The sequence below is a fragment of the Octopus sinensis genome, linkage group LG7, assembly GCF_006345805.1.
Source record: "Octopus sinensis linkage group LG7, ASM634580v1, whole genome shotgun sequence".
In the NCBI taxonomy this organism is placed as follows: domain Eukaryota; kingdom Metazoa; phylum Mollusca; class Cephalopoda; order Octopoda; family Octopodidae; genus Octopus; species Octopus sinensis.
The window spans coordinates 7,185,065-7,192,624 of record NC_043003.1 but is presented as its reverse complement, the minus strand read 5'-3'; the positions used below and the strand labels follow the sequence as shown (position 1 = coordinate 7,192,624).

The window sequence follows — 7,560 nt, the reverse complement described above, 5'->3', positions numbered from 1 at the left end:
GCACTCCACAGACACGTGCACCCTTAACGTAGTTCTCGAGGATATTCAGCGTGACACAGAGAGTGACAAGGCCGGCCCCTTGAAATACAGGTACAACAGAAACAGGAAGCAAGAGTGAGAGAAAGTTGTGGTGAAAGAGTACAGCAGGGATCACCACCATCCCCTGCCGGAGCCTCGTGGAGCTTTAGGCGTTTTCGCTCAATAAACACTCAGTCTGGGAATCGAAACCGCGATCCTACGACCGCGAGTCCGCTGCCCTAACCACTGGGCCATTGCGCCTCCACTCCTCATTACTCTACATTCATGGTTGTAGGTGCAAATGAGCAGGAAAACCGAAATGAAGATAGCAGCTTTGGCTTTCCTTACCGAACTTCCCCCGCTAATTACAGGTATGAATTTGAAGTTATAGTTCAGTTAGAACCTTGCGTAATTTAGTTGCGACTTTGATTTCGAATCCTACCGAGGTTAACTTTGTATTTCATTCTCCCAGGGTCAGTAGATTTGATAAGTTAAGTACCGGGGTCGTTACAATCGATTAAACCCAGTCACCAAGTTTGAGGCCTTATGCTTATCTTTTCTTTCTTTTTTTACTTTCTTCCATTTTTTTTCTTTTTTTTTTTTTTGTTTCAGTCATTGGACTGCGCCCACTCTGGGGCACCACCTTTGAAAGGTTTAGTCGAACAAAGCGACCTCTGTACTTATTTTTAAACTTAGAAATTGTTCTCTACACACACAAACACACACACACATACATACATATATAGATATATACATATATATTTTATATATATAGATATATATTTATATATAGTAGGGAGGGATACGACCGGCTTCTTTCAGTTTCCATCCACCAAATTCATTTACAGGGCCTTTGGCCGGCTCGAATTATAGTAGATTACACTTGGCCAAAGACCCACACATTGGGGCAGAACCCGGAACCTGCGCCTAATATGAAGTGTGTGTGTGTGGTGTGTGTGTGTGTGCGTGTTGTGCGTGTGTGTGTGTGTGTTGTGTGTGTGTGGCGTGTGTGCGTGTGTGTGTGTGTGTGTGTGTGTGGCGTGTGTGTGTGTTGTGTGTGTGTGGTGTGCGTGTGTGCGTGCGTGTGTGCGTGTGTGGTGTGTGTGGTGTGTGTGTGTGTGTGTGTGTGCGTGGTGTGTGTGTGGTGTGTGTGCGTGTGTGCGGTGTGTGTGTGTGTGTGGTGTGCGTGTGTGTGTGTGCGTGAGTGTGTGCGTGTGTGTGTGCGTGTGTGCGTGGTGTGTGTGTGTGGTGCGTGTGTGCGTTGTGTGTGTGTGGTGTGTGTGTGTGGTGGTGTGTGTGTGTGTGTGTGTGTGTGGTGTGTGTGTGTGTGTGGCGTGTGTGCGTGTGTGGTGTGTGTGCGTGTGTGCGGTGTGTGTGTGTGTGTGTTGTGTGTGTGTGTGTGTGTGTGTGTGGTGTGTGTGTGTGGTGTGTGTGTGTTATAAATATGTGTATAAATAATTATTTGGACTTTGGGTATATGTCTAGTAGTATGCCGATTAAAGCACTCAACACCGTTCAGGCTACCTAATGTCATCCACAGTTATGATATGAGTGTCTCACTGGATCAACGTCGGGAATTCTGCAGTGTTCGTTTCGTTTATAATGAATGAGGGAAACGGAAAATGGATTTAGCAAGAATCTTTATTCAGCAACACATCTAGATGTACCATATTCCACCCGTAAGCAACAGATGCTGGATGGGTCGAAACGATCGTTGGGCTGAATAAAGCAAGATTCTTGCTAAATCTATTTTCCATTTCCCTCATTCATTATACACACACACGAATTTCTTTTAGTTCCTGTCTACCGAATTCAGCCACAAGGTTTTGGTTGCAGAAGACACTTGCCCAAGGTACCATGCAGTGGAACTGAACCCGGAATCATGTGGTTGGGAAGCAAGCTTCTTACCACACAGCCATCCTCGCGTCTGTGTAAAATCCGAAATCAATAATTCGAGGATAACGGAAACAGTCATGATGCAGTCTCGTATCTATCTAGTGTGAACCTTACCGTTCCAGGTTCAAGTTTCACCCGGGTTAGTTATTTCTAGCCACCCACTTCCCTTCAAAATGATTACCATTGTGCTGATTAAAGAATTAATTGAGACCCCACTTCGGTCATGACTGGCCGTGGGATTGCACCTAGAAAGTTACCCTCCCAGGCGCAAGTCCGAGCAAGGTTATTTTATGGAAGGCCAGCAATCGCCCATGCATACCGGCCTCCCCTCTCCACGCCACCCGTGTTATCCAAGGGAAAGGCAAAGGCCGATACAGCTTGGCAACAGTGACGTCACAACTCATTTCTACAGCTGAGTAAACTGGAGCAACGTGAAATAAAGTGTCTTGCTCAAGAACACAACACGCAGCCCAGTCCAGGATTCGAGCCCACAACCCCACGATCGTAAGCTCGACGCTCTAACTACTGGGCCATGCGCCTTCACAGGCCATGCACCTTTTTCACGCTGAGAGTTGCTGAAGCATGGAACAAACTGCCGGCATCATTGTTAGTTGTCGGATCACTGCATCCTTCAAAACTTCCATGCTTCCTGAGATTCGCCAACACTACACCTGATTTTCTCCCCTCCATACACACACAAGCATGTATCTGACTCATACATTGTTCGCTTTCCAGACATTTGTACATTACTGCATGTACTTTATATGCACTTTCTGACAAGTTGTGGTGCACCTGAGCACTGTATACAACAATTTCATTATTATTATAAAGATATATTTTTTTTAATAGAATTAATTAACTAATATATATATTGACCGATAGAATAAATACCAGATTTAAAAAGAGAAAATTACTACCGGGGTCAATTTATTCGACTGAAACTCTTCAATATGGTGCTTCGGTATGGCCGCAACCCAGACACTGAAAATACATAAGATGGAGCTAAAAAAAAAAAAGAAAAGAAAAGAAAAGATCTGTCTGCAACAAACGAAATGTGTGAACGTGTAAAACTTTTTAGCTGAGAACAGGCGAAGGGTAGACAACTCCTCTGGGAAGTCAATGCGATGCAAAATGGTTGAAGCGACTTTATATCGAAGTCCGTTCAATGTTATTTGAACAGGCAGATTATTAGTATTGGTAGTTGGGTGCTGGTTTAGGGAGTTCGTTTTCTAGAAGAGAGATATAAGGAACAACAGATGACCTACCTAAGCATGTACGGGAACAAGAGTTTATAGTCCAGAATCACAGGGATGTTAATACTACTATTAGCGGCATACCTACACAAGTGTGCCCCAATGACTCTGTTAACTCATAACTTCCAGAAAATGAATATTTTTTAATGAACTTTTCTACAAATACGCTTCAGATGGTGCAGATTGCGATTGTATCAAAATTTGAGTTTTAAAATTTTCTCCGTGGTCACGGTGGGAAGTTTCGGAAAATTCACAAGAGTCGGTTTTGTTTTCTCAAAACTTTCAGAAAAATGGGAAATCTTTTTCATGAAATTTTCTTCAAATAGGCGCAGGAGTGGTTGTGTGGTAAGTAGCTTGCTTACCAACCACATGGTTCCGGGTTCATTCCCACTGCGTGGCACCTTGGGCAAGTGTCTTCTACTGTAACCTCGGGCCGACCAAAGCCTTGTGGATGGATTTGGTAGACGGAAACTGAAAGAAGCCCGTCGTATATATATATGTGTGTGTGTGTGTGTGTATGTTTGTGTGTCTGCGTTTGTCCTCCCAACATCGCTTGACAACCGATGCTGATGTGTTTACGTCCCCGTCACATAGCGGTTCGGCAAAAGAGACCGATAGAATAAGTACTAGGCTGCCAAAGGATAAGTCCTGAAGTCGAGTTGCTCGACTAAAGGCGGTACTCCAGCATGACCACAGTCAAATGACTGAAACAAGTAAAAGAGTAAATACCTTTCAGAGTGTGTAGATTAGGATTATATCGGAATTTAATACGGAAAACAAAAAATTGGTGAACTCGTACACATACATACTGACACACATCACATACGTCTACAAAATGAAACTTGAAAAATTTCGAAAAAAAATTATGATGTGTTTTCTTTTTCATTTTAAATTCCGACATAATCGTAATCAATACCGCCTGACATAATTGTAATGAATACCGCCTGAAATGTTCGTTCAAATATATCCGTTTTATTGAAAGTTATGAGGAAACAAAGGAAGTGGGGGGTGCATACCTTATTTTCTTCAGATAAGCTATTTGTTGAGATATGACAAGGTTAAAGGTCGATTTTTTCTTTTCTTTCTCTTAATAGATAGGTCCACTGCTTCAGATATGGAAAGGGGCCCGAAATGAGTGGTGATGTATGTTCGTGCCTTTTCCAAACCCTTCCTTACAACCTCTCCTGTCAAACCTTTTTTTCTAGCCAGTCGTCATTCTTGACCGCTCAATCCACGTTTTTTGCCTCTCTCTCTCTCTCTGTTTATTTTCTCTTATTCAACTCTGTTGAAGAGCGTAGGCTCGAAACATAAAAGACTTTTTCACTTTCCCGAGCATCAAACTAATACACCTGCTTGTTGTTCATATACCTGTCTTCGTCTTTTGATTTTCTATAAATTTCAACTCTGTGTGTGTGTGTGTGTGTGTGTGTGTGTGTGTGTGTGTGTGTGTGTGTGTGTGTGTGTGTGTGTGCGCGCGTGTGTGAAGGCGCATGCCTCAGTGATTAGAGCGTCGAGCTTACGATCGTGAGGTTGCGAGTTCGAATCCCGGACCGGGCTGCGTGTTGTGTTCTTGAGCAAGCCACTTTATTTCACGTTGCTCCAGTTCACTCAGCTGTAGAAATGAGCTGCGACGTCACTGATGTGAAGCTGTATCGGCCTTTGCCTTTCCCTAGGATAACATTGGTGGCGTGGAGAGGGGAGGCTGGTATGCATGGGCGACTGCTGCTCTTCTATAAACAACCTTGCCCGGACTTGTGTCTGGGAGGGTAACTTTCTAGGTGCAATCCCATGGTCAGTCATGACTGAAGGGGGTTCTCATATACACACACACAGCACGCAGCCCGGTCCGGGATTCGAACTCACAACCACTGAGCCATGCGCCGCCTTCACACACACACACACACACACACACACACACACACACACACACACACACACACACACACACACACACACACACACACATATATATATATATATATATACACACACACACACATACATACATAATTGAACCGAGATCCGGACTAAACATCGCCGCGGGTCGTATGTTTGACACCTTTGGTTTCAGGTGTTATTTCCACATTAAGATGTCAGGATGTAAGTTGAAGAGAGAATGTTGTTACTGAATAGTCCAGGTGTATTTGAGACTTCATCATTACAGTACCAAAGTTCAACAAGACAGCTATTCCATTCTTTTTGTGCCATCTTCATCCCCACAGCAGGGTTCCTACCCCATGATGAAACCGTTTGAACTGAACGTCAAAGTCGAAGAATATTCCATCAAACTCTTTGTATATCTTGTTCTGCAATTTCTTTCCCTTCTTTCTTCACCTCCTCATCCTCCGTCTTCGTCGCCGTTTTCTTTACCTTCTTCCGCTTCTTCTTTTTCTCCTTCGCCTTCTTTCTCTCTTTCTTCTTCTTCTTCTTCTTTTTCTTCTTCTTCTTCTTCTTCTCCTCCTCCTCCTCCTTTGCCGTCTTCTTTTTCTCCTTCGCTTTCTATCTCCTCTTCTTCTTCTCCTTCACCTTCTTTCTCTCTTTCTTCTTCTTCTTCTTCTTCTTCTTCTTCTTAATCTTCTTCTTCTTCTCCTCCTCCTCCTCCTCCTCCTTTGCCGTCTTCTTTATCTCCTCTTCTTCTTCTCCTTCGCCTTCTTTCTCTCCTCCTTCTTCTTCTTCTTCTTCTTCTTCTCCTCCTCATTTGCCGTTTTCTTCTCTCCTTCTTCTTCTACTCATTCTTCTTCTTATCCTTCGCCTTCTTCTTCCTTTTCTTCTTCTTATTCTTCTTTCCTCCTCTTCTTCTTCTCTTCTTTCTTTTTTCTCCTCATCCTTTGCCGTTTTCTTTCTTCCTGCTTTTCTACCCTCTTCTTAACTCCTCTTCTTCTACTCCTTCTTCTTCTCCTCCTCCTCTTCCTCCTCCTTTGCCGTCTTCTTTATCTCCTCTTCTTTTTCTCCTTCGCTTTCTTTCTCTTCTTCTCATTTTTCTTCTTCGCTTTCTCTCTCTTCTTCTCTTCTTCTTCTTCTTCTTTTCTTCTTCTTCGTCGTCGTCGTCGTCGTCGTCGTCATCGTTGTCGTCGTTATATTCTTCTTGGACCCCTTGTTGGCTCGGGCTGAGTAAATCTTTGATCAGAAGTGATTCTAGCCTTGAAGAATATGTCATTTGTATTTCGAACGAGTCATTTAGTACTACAGCAAGCGGCATCATAATTAAAGACTAATTTCGTGAATCATAACTCTTCTTCTTCTTCTTCTTCTTCTTCTTCTTCTTCTTCTTTCTTTGCTTCAACTACACATCACATTTATATTCTAATGATTTGAGAACTGCATGGACGACACAACATCAAATTCCCCAACTCATAAATATCATAGACTAGCAGTATCACCCGGCGTTGCTCGGGTTTGTTTCGACCCTTTAGAATTGGAATTTTTGAAAAATAAAAATTTTGCATTATGTAGCTTGTTATTCTCTTTAAGTCAACATTTTTCTGGTTGAAATACACCGAAAAATTGCGGCACAGTAGTCAAAAAATCATTAAAAAAAGGGATTTTCATAGAAAAAAAAGCACCTTTGATGTAAATAATTTTTGGTGCTAACATGGTCCGATTTGAATTTTTTCTTCTACGGAAGGAAGAGCAAGCCTTCTATCATACTCTCAATTTTGGTCAACTTGCGCCGTAGGGTCTCGGAGAAGATAGTGTTAGTTGAAGGCTACCAAACCTGCCATACACAGACAACTTCAGCTTTATATAGAGAGACATTTCGAGTAGTGATGAGAATGGAAATAATTTTTGAAAACACAGCCCTTTGGTCACTTTAGTACTTGGAAAGATCTAAATATACGGCATTGTAGACAAACTTTTAGCATGTATCAGTCGCACGCTGGTGTCACTAATTTAACGGAAAGTGCTCCTTCAATTCATTTAACCAGCGAACGTGGAACAATCAGAGTTAGAGACACAATTTTCATACAAAGAGAGACAAGTTCGACTGCTCGGCCGGTAATAACTCGCTAATTGGACTCCAGATTGAAATACATAAGACATTAATGCTTCGAGCAAGTAGAATCGTTAGCAAACCAGACAAAATGCTTTGTAGCATTCTTCCGGCTCCTTACGTTTTGAGTTTAAATCCCGCCGAGGTCGACTTTGCCTTTCATCCTCTCGGTGATCGATAAAATAGGTACCATTTGAGCACTGAAGTCGGAGTAATCGACTAGCTTCTCCCTCAAAATATCAAGCATTGAGTCTATAGTTAAAAGGATCGTTATAATGTCTGAGTTCAGGCATACTTACACAAGAGGGCCCACCGACTTTCTTTCCTCGTCGCTTGCAGAAAAAATGGATATTTTTAATGACACTTTCTACAGATACCTTTCTAATGGCGTAGATTACGATT

At 42.6% G+C, this 7,560-nt stretch overlaps 1 protein-coding gene across 3 annotated transcripts in view; it reads left to right on the top strand.

Annotated features, from left to right (window-relative positions):
- Positions 1 to 961: 961 nt before the first annotated feature.
- Positions 962 to 7,560, top strand: part of LOC115214202 (protein SPT2 homolog) — a 22,049-nt gene continuing 15,450 nt past the window's right edge. Inside the window, exon 1 of one of the 3 annotated variants that reach the window (XM_029783304.2) lies at positions 962 to 968. The gene's annotated coding sequence lies outside the window, so the exon portion shown is untranslated. Of the gene's footprint in view, positions 969 to 1,187; positions 1,199 to 1,320; positions 1,334 to 7,560 lie in introns of those variants that run through there. The other 2 variants (XM_036504481.1, XM_036504482.1) reach the window with 2 other exon arrangements.